Source organism: Palaemon carinicauda, chromosome 40, assembly GCF_036898095.1.
Source record: "Palaemon carinicauda isolate YSFRI2023 chromosome 40, ASM3689809v2, whole genome shotgun sequence".
NCBI classification, from domain to species: Eukaryota; Metazoa; Arthropoda; class Malacostraca; order Decapoda; family Palaemonidae; genus Palaemon; species Palaemon carinicauda.
The window spans coordinates 19,933,217-19,954,302 of NC_090764.1; the positions used below are offsets into that span (position 1 = coordinate 19,933,217).

At 49.7% G+C, this 21,086-nt stretch overlaps 1 protein-coding gene across 3 annotated transcripts in view; it reads left to right on the plus strand.

Moving 5' to 3' along the window:
* Positions 1-21,086, plus strand: part of LOC137631587 (peptidyl-prolyl cis-trans isomerase G-like) — a 94,959-nt gene that overhangs the window by 24,355 nt on the left and 49,518 nt on the right. The window lies entirely within an intron of this gene.

Sequence of the window (21,086 nt, forward strand, 5' to 3'; positions counted from 1 at the left end):
CGGATCCGCAGGTACGCATGCACCCGTTCTGCAGGATTCAGCCATTCAGCCTGCCGCTCTGCCTTTACCTCTCGCTACTCAACTCTCAGGCGATGAGGTTTCTGAGGATGAAGCTGCTCATCTGGATGATCCTACATCTGATGTGGAAGGACACAAGTCTTCACCGCCTTCCTTAGACTTTCGCAAGGTCCTGGCTCTGTTCAGAGAGTTGTACCCTGAACACTTCGTGTCTGCAACCCCTCGTTCTCCTCCCTCCGAGTTTTCTCTAGGCATGCAGTCTACTACGCCTGCCTACACCAAGCTTGTCCTCGCCAGATCATCAAGGAGAGCTTTGAGGGTTTTAGGGGATTGGTTGCAGTCCAAGCAGCAACTGGGAAGGACCTCTTTTGTGTTTCCTCCTCCTAAGCTGGCTTCTAAGTCGGGCGTCTGATATGCCACGGGAGAGGAACCTGGCTTGGGGGTTCCTGCCTCTGCCCAGGCCGACTTCTCAAGTTTGGTTGACTCTCCCCGCAGGTCGGCTATGAGACGCTCGAAGGTATGCTGGACCTTTTCTGAAATGGACCACTTGATGAAGGGAGTCTTTCGCGCCTTCGAAATTTTTAACTTCCTCGATTGGTGCCTGGGGTCTTTAAGCAGGAAGACTGCTCCTTCTGACAAAGACTCAGCCATGCTACTCATGTCCAGTATGGATAAAGCAATTCGCGATGGTTCTGGCGAACTTGCGTCTATTTTTGTCTCAGGAGTCCACAAGAAAAGGGAACATCTATGCTCCTACTTATCGACTGGTATCACCCCTTGTCAGAGGTCAGAGTTGCTGTTTGCTCCTCTCTCCAAGTACCTGTTTCCGGAGGAGTTAATCAAGGGGATGGCTGCGGCTCTTATCCAGAAAGATACGCATGACCTCATGGCTTCTTCAGCACGTAAGGCTAAAACCTTACCTTCCGTGCCGAGATCTTACCGCACTCCTGTGGCTGATACACCTGCTACCAGATTCATTCCGCCCTTTCGTGGTAGAGCCTCCAGTAGAGGAGGTACCCGTGCAGACAGTAACCGGGGCAAGTCAAAGAAGGGTGCCAAGTCCACGAAAAGCAAGCATTGACTTCATTCCTCTCCAGACAGCTGTAGGAGCCAGACTCAAGACCTTCTGGCAAGCCTGGGAGAGCAGAGGTGCAGACGATCAGTCTGTCAAGTGGCTAAGGGAGGGTTACAGAATTCCGTTCTGCCGCAATCCCCCTCTAACCACTTCTCCCATCAACCTCTCTCCCAACTACAAGGAGAAGGACAAGAGGCTAGCGTTACAACAAGAGGTGTCGCTCCTGCTACAGAAGGAGGCAGTGGTGATAGTTCGGGACCATCATTCCCCGGGCTTTTACAACCGTCTCTTCCTGGTGGCCAAGAAGACAGGAGGTTGGAGACCGGTGCTGGACGTCAGTACGCTCAATGCTTATGTCACCAAGCAGACGTTCACAATGGAGACGACGAAGTCGGTCCTAGCAGCGGTCAGGCAGGAGGACTGGATGGTCTCGTTAGATCTGAAAGATGCCTACTTTCACGTTCCCATCCATCCAGACTCCCAACCTTTTCTGAGATTCGTCTTTGGAGAGGTTGTGTACCAGTTCCAAGCCCTGTGCTTTGGCCTGACCACGGCACCTCTTGTGTTTACGCGACTGATGAGGAATATTGCGAAATTCCTTCACTTGGCAGACATCAGAGCCTCCCTTTATTTAGACGACTGGCTTTTAAGAGCTCCCACAAGTCGTCGCTGTCTGGAGAGTCTCAGATGGACTATGGATCTGACCAAGGAACTGGGCCTCCTGGTCAATTTAGAGAAGTCCCAGCTCGTTCCTTCCCAGACCATCGTTTACCTGGGTATGGAGATTCAGAGTCGAGCTTTTCGGGCTTTTCCGTCGGCCCCAAGAATCAACCAAGCCCTGGAGTGCATCCTGAGCATGCTGAGGAGGAACCGGTGCTCGGTGAGGCAGTGGATGAGTCTAACAGGCACTCTTTCATCGCTAGCCCTGTTCATCGAGTTAGGGAGACTCCACCTCCGCCCCCTTCAGTACCATCTGGCAGCTCACTGGAACAAGGATATGACGCTCGAGACGGTCTCAATTCCTGTTTCCAAAGAGATGAGGGCTACTCTAACGTGGTGGAAGGACAGCATTCTTCTCAAGGAAGGTCTTTCGTTAGCTGTTCAGACCCCCGACCATCATCTCCTCTCGGACGCATCAGACTCGGGCTGGGGCGCGACATTGGACGGACAGGAATGCTCAGGGATATGGAATCAGGAACAGAAAACGCTTCATATCAATTGCAAGGAGTTGTTGGCGGTTCATCTGGCCTTAATGAACTTCAAGTCCCTCCAGCTAAACAAGGTGGTGGAGGTGAACTCCGACAACACCACAGCCTTGGCGTACATCTCCAAGCAGGGAGGGACTCATTCGAGGAAGCTGTTCGAGATCGCAAGGGACCTCCTCATTTGGTCAAAAAGTCAAAAGCTCACGCTGGCAACGAGGTTCATTCAGGGCGATATGAACGTCATGGCAGATCGCCTCAGCCGGAAGGGTCAAGTCATCCCCACAGAGTGGACCCTTCACAAGGACGTTTGCAACAGACTTTGGGCCCTGTGGGGTCAGCCAACTATAGATCTGTTCGCTACCTCGATGACCAAGAGGCTCCCATTGTACTGTTCCCCGATTCCAGACCCAGCAGCAGTTCACGTGGATGCCTTTCTGCTGGATTGGTCCCATCTCGACCTGTATGCATTCCCGCCGTTCAAGATCATCAACAGGGTTCTTCAGAAGTTCGTCTCTCACAAAGGGACACGGCTGACGTTGGTTGCTCCCCTCTGGCCTGCAAGAGAATGGTTCACAGAGGTACTGCAATGGCTGGTCGACGTTCCCAGGACTCTCCCTCTAAGAGTGGACCTTCTGCGTCAACCTCACGTCAAGAAGGTACACCCAAGCCTCCACGCTCTTCGTCTGACTGCCTTCAGACTATCGAAAGACTCTCAAGAGCTAGAGGCTTTTCGAAGGAGGCAGCCAGAGCGATTGCCAGAGCAAGGAGGATATCCACTCGCAGAGTCTATCAATCTAAGTGGGAAGTCTTCCGAAGCTGGTGCAGGGCCAATGCAGTTTCCTCTACCAGTACCACTGTAACCCAAATTGCTGACTTCCTGTTACATCTAAGGAACGTTAGATCCCTATCAGCTCCTACGATCAAGGGTTATAGAAGTATGTTGGCAGCGGTTTTCCGCCACAGAGGCTTGGATCTTTCCTCCAACAAAGATCTGCAGGACATCCTTAGGTCTTTTGAGACCTCTAAGGAACGTCGGTTGTCTACTCCAGGCTGGAATCTAGACGTGGTCCTAAGGTTCCTGATGTCATCTAGATTTGAACCGCTACAATCAGCCTCTTTCAAGGACCTCACATTAAAAACTCTTTTCCTAGTATGCCTAGCAACAGCTAAGAGAGTATCTGAGATCCACGCCTTCAGCAGGAACATAGGTTTCACATCGGAAACGGCTACATGTTCCTTGCAGCTCGGTTTTTTGGCTAAAAACGAGCTTCCTTCACGTCCTTGGCCTAAATCGTTCGAGATCCCTAGCCTATCTAACTTGGTGGGTAACGAGCTGGAGAGAGTACTTTGCCCAGTCAGAGCTCTTAGGTACTATCTGAAAAGGTCAAAACCTTTACGAGGACAATCAGAAGCCTTATGGTGTGCTGTTAAGAAGCCTTCGCTACCAATGTCTAAGAACGCAGTTTCTTACTACATCAGGCTTCTGATTAGAGAAGCTCATTCTCATATGAAGGAAGAAGACCTTGCTTTACTGAAGGTAAGGACACATGAAGTGAGAGCTGTGGCTACTTCAGTGGCCTTCAAACAGAACCGTTCTCTGCAGAGTGTTATGGATGCAACCTATTGGAGAAGCAAGTCAGTGTTCGCATCATTCTATCTCAAAGATGTCCAGTCTCTTTACGAGAACTGCTACACCCTGGGACCATTCGTAGTAGCGAGTGCAGTAGTAGGTGAGGGCTCAGCCACTACATTCCCATAATCCCATAACCTTTTTTTTAACCTTTCTCTTGATTGCTTTTATTGTTGTTTTTGGGTTGCTCGGTCGGCTAAGAAGCCTTCCGCATCCTGGTTGATTTGGCGGGTGGTCAATTCTTTCTTGAGAAGCGCCTAGGTTAGAGGTTATGATGAGGTCCTTTAGTATGGGTTGCAGCCCTTTATACTTTAGCCACCTAAGAGTCATTCAGCATCCTAAGAGGACCGCTACGCTCAGGAAGGAAGACGTACTTATTAAAGGCAGAGTAATGGTTCAAGTCGACTTCCTTACCAGGTACTTATTTATTTTTATTGTTATTTTGAATAACTAATAAAATGAAATACGGGATACTTAGCTTCTTGATTAACATGTATACTGGTCTCCACCCACCACCCTGGGTGTGAATCAGCTACATGATCATCGGGTAAGATTAATATTGAAAAATGTTATTTTTATTACTAAAATAAATTTTTGAATATACTTACCCGATGATCATGATTTAAATGACCCGCCCTTCCTCCCCATAGAGAACCAGTGGACCGAGGAGAAAATTGAGGTCTTGTTGACAAGAAGTACTGGAGTACCTGACCACAGATGGCGCTGGTGAGTACACCCCCACCTGTATAAGCGATCGCTGGCGTATCCCGACCGTAGATTTCTGTCGGGCAACGGAGTTGACAGCTACATGATCATCGGGTAAGTATATTCAAAAATTTATTTTAGTAATAAAAATAACATATTTCAGAAGTGGGTCTTCTGAAAGCTATTTAATTGTTATATGGACATCTTTGCTTTTATTGTGTTAAATTGAATTACCATTTATTTTTTTATTAATAACAAATGCTATCAGCATCAATGACCTTAGATGTCAGGATGCCAAAAAACTCCTAATCAATCAATCAGTCGATCCATGTCAAAATCTACTTGGACAACCTCACGCAAACATCTTCCACAAGGCAGTAGCTTCTCTGTTTAGACCTGAAGTGGCCCATGATGTCAATAAAGCTGGGCCACCTTGGTTTAGATGGTTCAGTAAGCAAATTAAAGAATCTTTGAGTACATCGCACTTCTTTGCTGAGTGTAGCGATTTTTCAGAACAAATAGTATGAGATTTGCTGAATATACGATCAGATGTGGGCAAGAAGAAAAAAAGTGGAGACTGAGTTAGGTGTAATGCTTTTTATTTATTAGACCTTAGCCAAGATTTGTTCCGTAACTGAAATACAAACCACGCTATTTAATATGGGTTATTACTTTCGGCCTAGCTGAAATGACGAGCCATTAGAATTTTAGCGAGGGTTTACTACCCCACCGCTAGTTAGCGGGAGTTAGGGAGGGTAGCTTGCAAATCCCCCCCCACACACACACACACACCTGTGATTGAGCTCACTTTGCTCTCGGCTCGGGTGGCAGACGGACGTGTCTGCTTTCACCCTCACCTCTTTTGGACAGCCATTACTAATCTTTCTTTTGCTTTTCCTTTGACAGAGTGTATGTGAAGTTAGCCTCTGCTATGCGTAAGTGTCCTGGCTTACCTGACCGCCCTTGTGGCACGTTTATGTCGGCGGTCGACACGGATCCCCACACCTTGTGTCCTTATTGTAGGGGCCAACGGTGTGATAGAGATAAGGTTTGTGGTGAGTGTAGGGAGTGGTCTACCTCCCAGTGGGAGAGGTTTTCTCGGCGCCGGAAGAAGAAGTCCAAATGGGATATTTCTCCTTCAAAGATTTCTTTGAAAAGAGAAAATCCCAAGGACTCTTCTTCCGTGGCCCAAACCTCCTCCGAAGCTCCCACTCGATCGGTTTCTCCCGAGAACCCGTCGAGTGATAGCGTAGACCGTAGTTCTGTTGACCGATCCTGGGGTGTGGGAGAGGGAGTTGCCTCCCATAGCGAGGCAGCTCCTCCTCCTCCCCCGGAGGAGGATATTATCATGCCTGTAACTAATAATGATTTATTACAGCTTTGGGCTTCCTTGGGGCTTCAGGGTTCGCCCTCCAAGGAAGCCCTGTTTGACATGATCAAGTTGGGAGCAGCTGTCAAACAGTCGCCGACTGCAGCAGAGATCGATCCTCTGTCTATCGTCGACGTTGTTGTGGCAGAGGCTTCCGATGAGTTGTCTCAAACCTCTGCTCCTGATGTTGCTGCTGTAGCTGAAGGCTTAGTTCCTCCCTCCAAACATCCTTCGAGGGAGGAGCTAAGTCCTACGGTCTCTCCTGCAGGTGATTCTCCCCCTCGGGTGAGTTCACTCACAGAGACTCCTCTTCGGAGGACTGCTGATGGTCAGCCCGCTGACCCCACGGCCCCCAGAGGGCGTATAAGGCGTAAAGCTCGCCTTCCCCTTTGCCGTAGAGGTTTTCCTTCACCTCACAAGGGTGTTAGGAGGCGCCTCTTCGGCTCGTCATCTCCGCAGTCCTCCGCAGAAGAACCTCGCCGTCGTTCACCGATCCTACCACCGACCTTCCACCCACCAGACCTGCTGACCTGCCGTCACTGTTCCTGGCTGCCGATGCGCTGTGGGCGCCTTCTCATCTCGTTGTAAAATGGGCAACAGTCCCTTTGGAGCATAAAGGGCGTGAGCACAAATTGGTGTCTTAAGTCCCTTAAGCGCCAGGTATCCCCTGCGCGCCAATGATCTCCTGCTGCAGATGTTCCTGTCTTAGCGTGCGTGCGCGCACAAGCAGTTGTTCCTGTCACTGCGCGCCAGGGTTCCCCTGCGCACCAACGACCACCTGCGCGCCAGCGCGCACCTGCAATGGTTCCTGCAATAGCGCGCCAGCGCTCACCTGCGCGCAAGTGCTCGCCAACTGTTCTTGTTATAGCGCGCCAGCGCACTTCTATGGAGGTTCCTGAGATAGCGCACAGGCGCTCACCGGACCTCCAGCGCTCTCCAGATCCTCAGCGCGCACCTGCAGAGAATCCTGATATAGCGCGCCAGCGCTCTCCTGCGCACTTCTATGGAGGTTCCTGAGATAGCGCACAGGCGCTCACCAGACCTCCAGCGCTCTCCAGATCCTCAGCGCGCACCTGCAGAGAATCCTGATATAGCGCGCCAGCGCTCTCCTGCGCACTTCTATGGAGGTTCCTGAGATAGCGCACAGGCGCTCACCAGACCTCCAGCGCTCTCCAGATCCTCAGCGCGCACCTGCAGAGAATCCTGATATAGCGCGCCAGCGCTCTCCTGCGCACTTCTATGGAGGTTCCTGAGATAGCTCACAGGCGCTCACCAGACCTCCAGCGCTCTCCAGATCCTCAGCACGCACCTGCAGAGAATCCTGAGATAGCGCACAGGCGCTCACTGGGACTCCAGCGCACTTCTGCGCGCCCTCATCCTGATGCGCGCCCACGTTCTCCTGCGCGCCAGGCACGCCCACGATCTTCGGTTCTGGGCGCAATGGGGAGAGTAACCTCTTCCCCTGCTCGCCAGCGCTCACCTGCGCTCATTCTCCAACGCGCGCCCTGCGCGCACATCACTTCAGCCAGATATGTGCACTGCGTGCCCGCGCGCTAGGGATATATCTCCTGCGCGCGTGCCCAACGTTATCGCCCTCACGGGCTCTTCGGCACGATACTACGCGCCCACGCGCGCGGGAGCGCTCATCCAGCCTTCTGCGCACTCCCTGTCATTGCCAGTCCATGCCTCTGCGCGCGCGCCATTGCTCGCCTGCGCGCCATTGCTCGCCTGCGCGCCCACGCGCACGCATTCTCCCGCGCACGACCCAGGGCAGAGCCCATCACGCGAGCACCAGCGAGACCCCACACGTGAGGCTGCAGGACATCGTGCGGCCAGCAAGCGCAGAACAGCGTGCTTGTCGGAGGAAGGGAGGTTTCCGGATAGGTCCAAGGACTCTTCTCCTTCAGTTTCTTTACAGGCGAACTCTCGTTCGGTAACTCCTCCTTGGGATCGAACGATCCCCTTCCCTCCAGAGGGAGTTTCTGACAGCGCGACTGTCAGTCAACAGCCTTGGTTTGGGACCATCGTCAGAGCTCTCGTGCAGGCTTTTAAGCCTGTTTTCTCTGAGCTTGGTCACAAATCATTGGCGGCTTCTTCTCCCCTGAAGATGAAGAGAGGAGTATCTACCGTGGTAACTTCTCCAAGGGCGAAGCTGACTCCTCGGAAGTCCTTGAGGAAGGCCTCCTCTCCCCCACAGACTTTCTCTCCCTCCCCTGCGGACGAGGATTTCCCGTCCTCTGGGGAGTCAGGTGATGTGGGTCGTTCCCCCATCGTACCAATGGGGGAAACCCCACCTCGCCCCGAGAAGTCTTCTCAGGTAGGGGTTGAGAAGAGCCTTCCACCATCACTGTTGGAGTCCTGTATCCCTTCCAGGAGGGATTCGAAGGACTCTTAAGACTCTGCCGAAGTCTTCATCAAGGATTAGACCGGAGCCAGCCAAGCCCTCAGAGAATGTTCACGAGTCCCCCCAGGAAGAGCCTCTAGGGACAGGAGACTATGCTGCCAGCCCTTCAGGAGAAGAGCTGCAGGAATCAGAACATGCATTCTGGCAGGTTCTGACCCTTATGAGGAATCTCAATGGGTTCGCGGATCCAGAGATTCCCCCTCGTGAGAGCAAGGACACGGTCTTGGACCGAGTCTACGGTACTCAAAAACCCTCGAGGGCCAGTGCGGCTTTGCCCTGGTCGCAGGGGGTTAAGAGTGCCAGAGACAAGGTCGAAGGCCAGCTCTCCGAGCTTGCCTCCTCCAGCCGATCCAGCACCGGTAACAAACTCCTCCCGCCTCCTCGTGTCCATCAGAGGAGGTACTTCGAGATCTTGGAGGAGACTTGTTTAGCTCTTCCTCTACACCACTCTCTGGAAGAGCTTACCAGGGGAGTCCCTCTAGAGAGACTCTCCAACCGGCAGGTCTCGTAATCGGCAACAGAGATCCTGAGCCAGGAGAAGGTGGCGAAGTGTGCCATGCAGGAAAGTTCGTGGCTGGACATCTGGCTAGGGTCTCCGGGCATCCTGTTACGATCTGAGGACTTGTCCAAAGAGAGTACCAGGAAGGCCTTGGAGACCTTGCTCTCAGGCACTCGTACTATCTAGCCCACCAAGTCTCGAGCTTGTGGGCTAATACTATCTTGAAACGTCAAGATGCGGTGTCTGAGAGATTCCACCAAAAGGTCCCCAGTACCGACATTATCAGGCTCAGACATTCTTCCATCTTGGGTAAGAACTTGTTTGAGCCTAAGGACGTGGAGCAGGCGGCTGAGAGGTGGAGGAAGTCCAACCAGGACTCTCTTTTACATCCCTAACATCGAGGCCCTACAAACCTCCAGCGACCCAGCAAACACGTCCTACCAAGAGTACGAAAAAGGCAGTTGCAGCAAAGACAAAGGTGTCTAAGCCCTTTCCTGTTAAGGACAAGAAAGGCAAAAAGTCCTCCAAGGGAGGAAAGAATCCTAGAGGGAGCGGCTGAGGCCGCAAGCGCTAGGATTGACAGTCCCCCTGCATGTCCACCAGTGGGGGATGCCTACAAAGTTGCGCAAGAAGGTGGCAGCAACTCGGGGCCGATTCCTGGATGATTTCCGTAATTAGTCAGGGATATCGCGACATCTCTACCTCCCCTGACAGCGGATCCAGTGTCATTGAGCTCCCTTGCCATGGGATCGGCAAGGGGGCAAGCCCTTCGGGCAGAAGTCGAGACCATGTTGAAGAAGGACGCTCTCCAAGAGGTAGTCGACGGGTCCCCAGGCTTCTTCAGTCGACTCTTTCTTGTAAAGAAGGCGTCTGGAGGCTGGAGACAAGTCATCGACCTCTCAGCTCTGAGCAGGTTTGTCAAGCAGACCCCGTTCAGCATGGAGACGGCAGACACGGTCAGACTTGCAGTGAGACCGCAAGACTTCATGTGCACACTGGACTTGAAGGACGCGTACTTCCAGAACCCAGTCCATCCGTCTTCGAGGAAGTACTGTACTTGTACTTGAGATTCTGCCTAGACAAAAAGGTTTACCAGTTCAAGGGGCTGTGTTTCGGTCTCTCCACAGCCACGCAGGTGTTCACCAGAGTGTTCACCCTAATATCGTCGTGGGCTCACAGGGTCGGCATCCGTCTCCTCCGTTACCTGGACGACTGGCTGATCATAGCAGACTCGGAGGCAGCCCTTCTTCGACACCGAGACAAACTTCTGGGACTTTGCCAAGATCTAGGGATCATGATAAATCTCGAGAAGTCTTCTCTGCTGCCCACTCAAAGTCTGGTATATCTAGGCATGATCATAGACACCAATTTCCACAAAGCTTTCCCATCAGACGACAGGATAGCAAGGCTGAGGAGGGTCACGAGTCCTTTCCTCAGACGAGAAGAGCTTCCAGCCCAATCGTGGTTACATCTCCTTGGTCACCTCTCATCCCTAGCCCGTCTAGTTCCCAATGGTCGCCTCAGAATGAGATCTCTCCAGTGGCGACTCAAGTCCCGGTGGAATCAATGTCATAATTCCCCGGACGTCATGATCCCTATGGGTTATGCGGAACAGACGGACCTTCAGTGGTGGGTGGTAGACGAGAACCTACGAAAGGGAGTGGATCTTCTTGTCCCCCCCCCCCCCCCCCATTTGATGCTGTTTTCGGACGCCTCAAAGAAAGGGTGGGGGCCCACGTTCTGAACCACAGGATCTCAGGCCTGTGGTCAGAATCAGAAAAGTGCCTCCATATAAACCTGCTAGAAATGAAGGCCGTATTCCTGGCCCTTCAACAGTTCCAACAATACCTGGCGGGCCACTCTGTGGTGGTGATGAGCGACAACACCACAGTACTGGCTTATATCAACAAGCAGGGAGGTACCTTTTCAGAACAGCTATCCCATCTCGCAGTAGAGATACTGAGATGGACTGAAGTCTACTCGATTCCACTTTCGGCTCGCTTCATTCCAGGCAAGAGAAATGTGCTTGCCGACAGTCTGAGCAGAGCAACGCAGATAGTGAGTACCGAGTGGTCTTTGGATCGTCAAGTAGCCAACAAAGTCCTGACTTTGTGGGGTTCCCCGACTGTGGATCTGTTCGCTACAGTGCTGAACTTCAAGCTCCCGCTGTACTGCTCCCCTTTCCCGGATCCCAAGGCACTCTGGCAAGATGCCTTTCAACAACGGTGGGACAACATCGACGTGTACGCCTTTCCCCTGTTCTGTCTGATGAGGAGGGTGCTCAACAAGACCAGAATATCGGTCAATCTCTTGATGACCCTGATAGCTCCGCTATGGCATCACGCAGAATGGTTTCCAGACCTTCTTGGAAATGATGTGTCCTACCATGCAAGTGGCATTTTTAGATTTCTTTCAGAAGCAGGTCTTCTGAAAAATATTTAACTTTTATGACATTCAATTTTTATGATTTTAATTGAATACTCTTCAATTTTTTATTTTATTTCATTTTTTATTTTTGTATACATGAATTAAATGTTACCGGCGTCAATAACCTTAGATGTCAGGATGCCTGAAAACTTTAAATCATTCATTCATTCCAGACCTTCTGCAACTCCTAACGGAGCTTCCGAGAGAACTCCCTCCACGACACGAGCTACTCAAACAACCACACGCCAACATCTTTCACAAAGCCGTGGCTTCGCTTCGACTTCACGCCTGGAGACTATCCAGCATCTCATCACTGAGAGAGGATTTTCGCAACAAGTTGCGATCAGGATGTCTGGACACCTACGAAGGTCATCCGCAGGGGTCTACCAGGCAAAGTGGCGAGTCTTCTGTGGTTGGTGTCGTGGAAGGGGTATCTCTTCACTCGACATCTTCTCCTAAAGATATATCATTGAGTATCAACAAAAAGACATTTCCCACCACTATCAAACCTTTGTCCCCCATTACAAAGGATAGTACTAACCTCTCCCAGGCCATATCCTTGCCTGATTTAATGGAGATTCCACCTGACACCAAGTTATCAGGTGTACCTGTAGTGGGGAAGGTACAAAAACCTGGTAACTCGCAACCTATTAATCGTAAAAGAGAGAGACCTCCATCTCTCTCACCCCCTTCCATAAGAAATACTAGAATTATGACATCAAATAAATATGATGTTTTGTCTCTTGATATTGGCGATCAACCAGAAGACAATTTAAATACATTAGAAATTCAAGTTGAGGTCCACCATCCCCCTCAACAGATATATAAAAAAGATACAAAGAAAAACACCAACGTAAAACCCAACATAACAAGACCATCTCTGAAGAAACCTACAGGTAATAATGTTAGATTAAAAACTGCTAATGGGAAGACCTCATCCAAGATGTCTTCCTGAAATAATCCATAGTTTTCTCCTCAATTTTGCAATGGAACTGTCAGGGTTTAAGGGCGAAATTTGAAGAACTTAAGCTCCTAATTCATGAACATTCCCCCATAATTGTATGTCTACAGGAAAGTATGCTTGATGCTAACACTCCTAGTCCTCGAGAGTATGTTAGCTATAGAACACCATATAATCATCAAGCAGGGAGCCATGGTGGAAGTCTCATGTACGTTCGTCGAGATGTTCCCCAAATACCTATGTCTATATGTACAACACTACAGGCAGTGGCTGTACAAATTGATATAGGAAGAAAATATACAATATGCTCTCTCTACTTGCCTCCAAATGATAATATTTTATATGATGATTTAGCAGAGGTCATTCATCAACTCCCTCAACCATTTCTCTTACTGGGAGATATGAATGGTAGACATCCTTTATGGGGTGATATTTTAGCAAACACAAGGGGCAATATTATCTCATCAATTGTGGAGAATGAGGATGTGGGACTCCTTAATACAGGAGAGCCCACACACTTCCATGTTCAGACAGGTACCTTGTCATGCATTAACCTTTCAGTTGCAAGCTCTAACTGCCTTCTTGATTTTGATTGGAGGACATTAGATGATTGGCATACTAGTGATCATGCACCAATCATTATAAACACCAACAAGGGTCCGCCTTTGCAAAGATCGCCACGTTGGAATCTAGACAAGGCAGACTGGGTTAAATTTTGTGAGCTAAGTGAAATCGAAGGGAGAGCAGAACAGTTTGAAAGTATTGATGATGCCATAGACCTACTGAATGGAACTCTTCATACAGCATGAGTCAATTCAATTCCCAAAACAACAGGGTTATTCAAACGACGACCAGTCCCGTGGTGGTCTTCAGAACTAACTGCACTCCACAGAGCCACAAGAAGATCTCTAACACGATTGCGTAGACGCAGAACTGATGAGAATTTAATTATGTACAAGAAATGTAGAGCACAGTTCCGTCGTGCCATGAAAGAAGCAAAGCGCCAGTCATGGATGTCTTTTGTTTCCTCCATTAACAGTAGAACACCACCATCATGTGTGTGGAGGAAAGTAAAAAAGATAGCTGGCAAATTCATCCCCAACCCACCACCAGTGTTGAAGGTGAATGGCCAGTATGTAACTGAAGCAAATGAAGTTAGCAATGCCTTGGCTAATCATTTTTCAAATGTATCCAGCAAGTGTGAAGGAGCCCCTGGTCACCAGTATAGGAGCACTGAAGAAAAGAAAATTTTAAATTTTGCAACAAGAAGGGAAGAGTCGTATAATTCTCCTTTCACTGAAAGAGAATTTGATTCCGCACTTGCTTATTGCAATGATACAGCCCCTGGACCCGATGGAATTCCATATGCAATGATTAAACATGTACATTTTAATACAAAGCTATTTATTTTAAGCATTATTGATAGAATATGGCAGGATCATAGTTACCCAAGTGTTTGGGAACTAGCCATTATTTTAGTCTTTTTAAAACCCGGTAAAGACAAGTTTTTAGCAGCAAACTATCGTCCTATTGCATTGACATCTTGTTTATGTAAAATCATGTAGAAGATGGTCAATGCAAGGCTGATGTGGTACCTTGAAAAGAAAGGTATTTTATCATCGATTCAATGTGGATTCCGAAAAATGCACTCAACGACTGATGTGTTGATACGACTTGAGTCTTCTATTTGTGAAGCCTTTGCTTCCAAACAGCACCATGTTATAGTATTTTTTGACCTTGAAAAGGCATAGGATACCACATGGAGATATGGTATACTTAAAACCATTCATGAAATCGGATTGAGAGGAGAGCTGCCACTATTTATTCAGGCATTTCTTTCACGTAGAGTTTTTCAAGTGAGAGTTGGGGATACTCTATCAGAGAGTAAGTGCCAGGAAGAAGGAGTTCCTCAGGGTAGTGTGCTGAGTGTAACCCTTTTTGCACTAGCAATTAGTGGGATATCCTCAGCCATTCCCCAGGATGTTCTCTCAACATTATTTGTGGATGATCTCTCAATATCATTTGCTGGCACTAGAATGGCAATGGTTGACAGAAAAATCCAACTCGCTATTGATAAAATTATCCAGTGGGCTGACATGAATGGATTTAGGTTCTCGACAAGTGAAACTACCATTGTCCATTTTTGTCGTATCCGGGGAGTACATCCAGACCCGGATATATACATTAAAGGTCAACGGATACCATGTGCAAGAGAAGCTAAATTTTTAGGTTTGATATTTGATTGTAGGCTTACATGGGTTTCTCACTTAAAAGCGTTAAAAGCTAAATGTGTTGAAGCTCTGAATATCTTGAAAGTATTGTCCCATACATCATGGGGGGCAGACCGCAATACTATTTTAAAATTATATAAGGCCTTGATTTTTTCCAAAATTAGTTATGGTTGTGAAATATATTCTTCAGCCACCCCAAGCCGGTTAAAAATATTAGACTCGATACATCATGCAGGTATTAGATTGTCTACTGGAGCTTTTAAAACCTCGCCTATCCCAAGTCTCCTTGATCTCCTTGTTGATGCTGGAGAGTTACCTCTAGACCTTTACCGAATGTCTTCCATTATTCGGTATTGGTTTAGATTGCAAAGACTCCCTAACTCTCTAGCCTTTCAGACTGCAAGCCTTGTAAGACACGCATCATACTTTGAGTTGCACCCAAAATCTCCTCAACCTTATGGCTTTCGGGTGAAACGATTATTAAATAGTCTGGATATAATTAGAAATAAGGTACTTCCATTCAAGGTATCATCAACGCCTCCATGGAAGTTACCAGAGATATCTTTTTGTAAATATTTTATTGGAGGTAAGAAGAATATGTCAGACCTAGAAGCCAGGTCTCTTTTTAATGAACATGTTAAAGAACCTAGAGGATCAACTTTTATCTATACTGATGGCTCCAAATCTGATGCTGGCATTGGATTTGGAGTACATAGTAATGGTTTTAATTGTAGAGGTGCACTTCCTCTGACCGCTTCCATATTTACTGCCGAACTGTATGGCATATTAACCGCTATTGAGAAAATAGCGTTGGAGAAGGAGGGTAATTTTACAATTTTTAGTGATGCAAGGAGTGTCCTTCAAGCTATAGAAGTTTTTAATTCTAATAACCCTTTAGTTTTAAAGATTTTAGAATGGCTTTTTATTATTGGACGGAGAGGTATAACAGTTCAATTTTGTTGGGTTTCAGCACATGTAGGTGTGTCTGGGAATGAGAAGGCAGATTCACTGGCTAAGAAGGCTGCATCCGAGTTGCTGCCAAGAAGGTATCCCATTCCCGGTAATGATTTCTTACCTGACATCAAGAAATTGGTTTGCAATAAATGGCAACAGCAATGGGATAGCCTAGATGGGAATAAAATGCGAGAGGTAACAAATGATATATCTCCTTGGACGTATAATATGATGCCCCGAAAATGGGAGACGTCTCTTTGTCGTCTCCGTATTGGTCACACTTGGTTGACACACGAGTTTTTGCTGAAGGGCCAACACCAACCGTATTGTGACGACTGTTTAGTACCTCTAACAGTAAGGCATTTGTTGACCGAATGCCCCAATTATAACAACTTAAGGAATAGATATCTGTTTGAGGCTCGAGGTGAGGGTGGCAGGTTCATCCTTGCCAAGATTCTTGGAAATGATATGTCCTACCATGCAAGTGGCATTTTTAGATTTATTTCAGAAGCAGGTCTTCTGAAAAATATTTAACTTTTATGACATTCAACTTTTATGATTTTAATTGAATACTCAATTATTTTTTATTTTTATTTTTTATTTTTGTATACATAAATTAAATGTTACCGGCGTCAATGACCTTAGATGTCAGGATGCCTGAAAGCTTTAAATCAATCGATCAATCTCTCCACTCGATGCCACTATTCCAGCAATAGGCTCAAAGGAATGGACATTTCTTCCTTGCTGGAACTTTCCCTACTCATACGGAGTTATGAACTTACCTGCCCTCAGTCGGAAGTGAGACCACCTCCATGGAACGTGGTTTGAGTTCTCAGGTCTCTTAAGAGACCTCCCTATGAACCATTATGCCAGGCTTCAGATCGCCACCTTACTTGGAAGACGGTGTTCCTGCTAGCTTTGCCCTCAGCCAAGCGAGTCAGCGAACTTCATGGTCTCTCGTATGACATCGCCCATTCAAGGGGATGGGGGGAGGTAACGTTCAGATTCGTCCCTGAGTTTGTTGCTAAGACTCAGAATCCGGGAGTGCCCAACCCTCGGTTCGACTCTTTCCGGATTTCGAGTCTTCGTTCTGTAACAGATGACCAAGACCATCTCCTACTGTGCCCAGTAAGGAGTCTGAGGCTATATCTCAAGAGAACGGCTGCAGTTCGTCCCCAAGTGCAAGCTTTGTTTGTGAGCACTGGGAGAACAAAGAGGAGGGTCACCAAGAATACCATCTCAGCATGGATTCGTAGGGTAATCCATCTGTCCCTGAATCCTGACCCTCCTCCGTCACGTTGCCCTAGAGCACATGATGTCAGGGGCGTGGCTACATCCCTGGCCTTCAAGAAGAACTATTCAGTGACGCAGGTTCTACAAGCAGGGGTGTGGAAGTGTCAGACGACCTTCACAGCCCACTACCTGCAAGGCGTGACACACAGGAGGCTCGATACGTTTCTATCGGCCCTGTGGTGACTGCACAGCAGCTGGTTTAAAACCTCAGGCTCCTTAATGGACAAGTAGCAGAAGGTTGAGGGCATTGTTACCCAGTCTTAGTCTGCATGAATGAAAAGGTTTGTCTGGCCCTTATTCTTTACTTCATCCTCCCCTCTCTTGGGAAAGCAGCATCCTGGGTTCTCTGCACAGCTGACCTCAAACCACTGCAGGTAAACCATGCTTCCTTGTGTTCCTAGTATTAAGTTAATACTGTCACGTACCCATACCCTGACAAAGTGGTATTGGGAGAGTCCTAGCCTAAAGTTTCCATCTAAAGAACTTCGGGTCAACTTCCTAGGACGTTTAAAATTTCATACCTTCACACACAGCTTATGTAGGCCGCAGCACTTGCACAGCAAGATGCTAGCGAGGTGCAGGGACTCCTTATTATTGAGTACTGACACACTCAGGTACTGAGTCCTCGGGCAAAGCCAAAAGCCAGTACTGGCCGGGACTTACCACCCTTCCTAAGGGGTGAGTCACCCATATTAAATAGTGTGGTTTGTATTTCAGTTACGGAACAAATGACAAATTCGTAGGTAATTTGTATTTGTTCCAACACAGAGACTACTACTTTCTTAGGAGGTACCTGGAATCTCCTCTCAACCGACCAGAGTTTTGTGTAGTTTACCCTACTTCCGTTTTCTGTGAGGACTACCCCAGGCGGAAGGATACGTGCCCTAAGGCTAGTCCCGAGCCAGGTCGCGTGTTAGCTTGGGTCCCGCTCCTCAGTAAGTTCTCTGGTCGCGTCGTGATACCATCCCGACCCTCTCCATTCTCTGTGCGACCCTTTGTGTCCCCGACTCGAGTGTCCCACGTGTCTCCCACGTGGAATCCCTGTGCTTTCCCTTGTGTTCTCGCGTGTTTGCTTGATTCCCTTGTGCTTTCCCAAGTGTTTTCCTTATCCTTTCCCTGCGTTCCTGTGTCTTACGGTGTTGTGTTGTGCATTATGGAACAGGCCCGCCGTTGTCCTGGGCCTAGAGCCGGGAAGTCATGTGGAGCATTTTTATCCAAGCCTGAGGTTGACCCGCATTCCCTTTGCTCTTCCTGTAGGGGTAAAGTGTGCTCGCCGGCAGACACGTGCCCGAAGTGTGTGTCTTGGAGTGAGATCCAGTGGGTTCGTTTTAGTACGAAAAAGAAGAAGTCCGCTAAGCGATCCCCCAGGAAGGCGAGCACCTCTTCGCCCTTGACGTCGCCAGGAGGGAAATCTGGCGATGTTTCTGTTCCTTCTTCCCCTACCCAGAGTAGGGGACGAGGTAAGTCCGTTGCGGGGAATAAGCCGATTGCTCTTCCCCAGGAGTCCAGTCTTCGTGATGTTGGGGTTGCTGAATCTTCGCAGGCAAGTGGGGGGCCTGAAGGTGCTTTTACTGGGGGTCTTGGAGACTCTGCCCTTGTGCATGGAGGGCACGTCTCCTCTGATGACCCCATGTGGGGTAATAATGTCCCTGTCTCTTCGTCCGCTTCATAGGCTTGTGTTTCAGGTACCTCGGCAGCTGATGGCACCCAAGATAAGATGGACTTGACGGTAGCGGAGCCCTTCGGATGGAGGCTCCCGAAAACTCCAGGTAGGTCCCCGTTGAGGATGGAAGATGGCCTTGGTTCCTGGTTCCCCAACGTGGTGCGACCGAACTCTCCCCCAGCTCCTCTTTCGGCGGTTCCTGACATGTTTCTACAACCTTCGACCTCCGGAACCCAACGGATCACGAAGACCTCCATTCCCCATGCGCCTGCCCCTCGGTCGTGTTATGCAGAGTCGTCGGAGTCTTTAGCGGCAGGTTCATCGTTCTCTTCGGAGGGAGAAGCGCGGAGGAGGCGCCGCCGGAGGAGGGATAGATCCAAGAGCAGACGTTCCCATTCGAGGTCGCGTTCGAGGTCGAGATATAGTAGAAGGCGTTCCAGGTCCCCGAGGAAGAAATACAGGAGGAGTAGGTCTCCCAAAGAAGAATGGGTCCTCGTCCCCCGCAGGAAGCTCGCGGACTTCGCTGCTATCCTGAGCTCTGCGAGTCGGCGGCCCAGAGACGGTTCTCCAAGGAAGCCCTCTGCCAGCCACAGGTTTGACCCTCGTAAGGACCAGAATGAAAGGACCTCTTCAGACAGGCGTAAGACCGCGAAACAACCGACTCAACCCGCACAGCGTAGGGAGTCGCTTTTTCGGACGGGCAGCCTCGTCGAGTCAGCAAAATTGACTCGACCAGTGGATTCGCAGGGACAACTTCCTCCGTCGGGCAAGCCCACGGAAGTCTCACCCTCTTTGTCGAAGGACATGTTAAGGACGGAGGACCTCGCTGACACGGCGGTGCCCGTCCCAAGACCCAGGCCTGGTGTGGAGGTGCCCGTCGACAGAGCCCCTTACCGCCACATGGAGGTGCCCGTCGAGTCAGAACCCCAGCGACAGACGGAGGTGCCCGTCGGACCATCGCCTCAGCTTCAGACGGAGGGCGCGGTCGGCGACAGGGAAGGTTCTCCAACCGAGGATTCAGCCTATCGGAAGGTTATAGGCCTCATACGGAGGCATCACAGGATCGAGGAGCCTGTTCCCACAGACGAAGATGCCTGGCGTTCCAGCCTCAATCGTCTAATGGAGGCCCCCGTACAGCAGAAACCCTCCTTAGCGCTGCCTGTGGCCAGGGACCTGGTTCTGGGGCGAACGCACTTGGGCAAGGTTGTGGCGGGCAATGCCGAAGCCCCCAAATCCCAGAGTGCCTCAAAATTACTCCAGGGGCTAAGGTCCCAGAGCAAATTTTATGTGCCGGAGGGGCAACGACCGGGAGCCTACAAAATGGAGGCCACCCTTGAAGTGTTAGGTCAGGGTGCCCCGGAGGACAGAGCCTCGTCAGCCCCGATTTGTTTCTTCCAGTCAGAGGCGACGATGATGGAGATGTCTAAAGACTTAGTCAACGTCGCCTCCTGGTTGGACTGGTGGGCGTCTACTCTGGTGGGTATCCAAGCCACCTACGACTTGACAGACCCAGCGAATCAGGCCCTCCTGAAGGAACTCATCATCTCCGGGGGAAGGACACTGAAGTTCTTGAAATTCCAGTCTCTTGCCCTGTCGGCCAACTGGATTCTTAGAAGAAGGGATACGGTCCTGACCAAGCTATCCCGGAAAATCCCTGACAGAGAAGCAAGGGCTTTGAGGAGCCTGTCCGTGTGGGGTGACTATTTCCTTTGAAACAAATGGAGGAAATCATGGAGAAAGTCATGAAGAGGAAGGAAGTGAGTGGGCCCAGACCTCACTCCATGAGGAGACCCGCTTACAGGAGGACAACGTCGGATGGACCCTCTACTTCTCGAGCCTCTCCTAGCCAGATGAGGAGAGACGTCCCATCTACCTCTTGGGCTCAACCACCGCAGCCCCCCGTAGAGGAGCTCCGGCAGCACCTGCCTCGTTTAGAACGTCCTACTCAGCTTCCAGGAGAGGGCGTTCAGGTCGTTCCTCCAGAAGGAGATAGGGTGGGAGGCCCCCTACTCCTGCCCAAGCCTCAGGTTGGGGGATGCCTCAGACATTTTTGGCAAGCATGGAAGGACCACGGTGTGGAACCCTGGACAGTATCGGTGTTGGAGGAGGGTTACAGACTACCTTTCCTAGCAGGAACGCCTCCCCTGATTCCAGCCAGCCGGGCGGAGTGGCTTGCACCCAAGGACCCCTTGAAGAGAGCAACCCTGCAGGAGGAAGTGTCCGCGATGTTGGAAATAGGTGCGGTGGAAACGGTCTTACATCCGGGCCCAGGCTTCTACAGTCGTCTCTTTCTGGTGGAGAAAGCGACGGGGGATTGGAGACCGGTGATAGATCTGTCAGCCCTCAACAAGTTTGTGTGCAAGACCGACTTTAAGATGGACACCCCAAAGTCGGTCCTGCAGTCCTTGAGGGAAGGGGACTTCATGATGTCCATAGACCTCAAGGACGCGTATTTTCAAATCCCTATCCACCCCTCAAGCAGGAAGTTTCTCTGGGTGAAGTGGGGTACCCAGATCCTGCAGTTCAAGACCCTCTGCTTCGGATTGTCAACAGCGCCCCAGGTATTCACGAGAGTCTTCACGACAGTCTCTGTGTGGGCTCACGAGCGGGGTATTCGCCTCATTCGATACCTGGACGACTGGTTACTCCTTT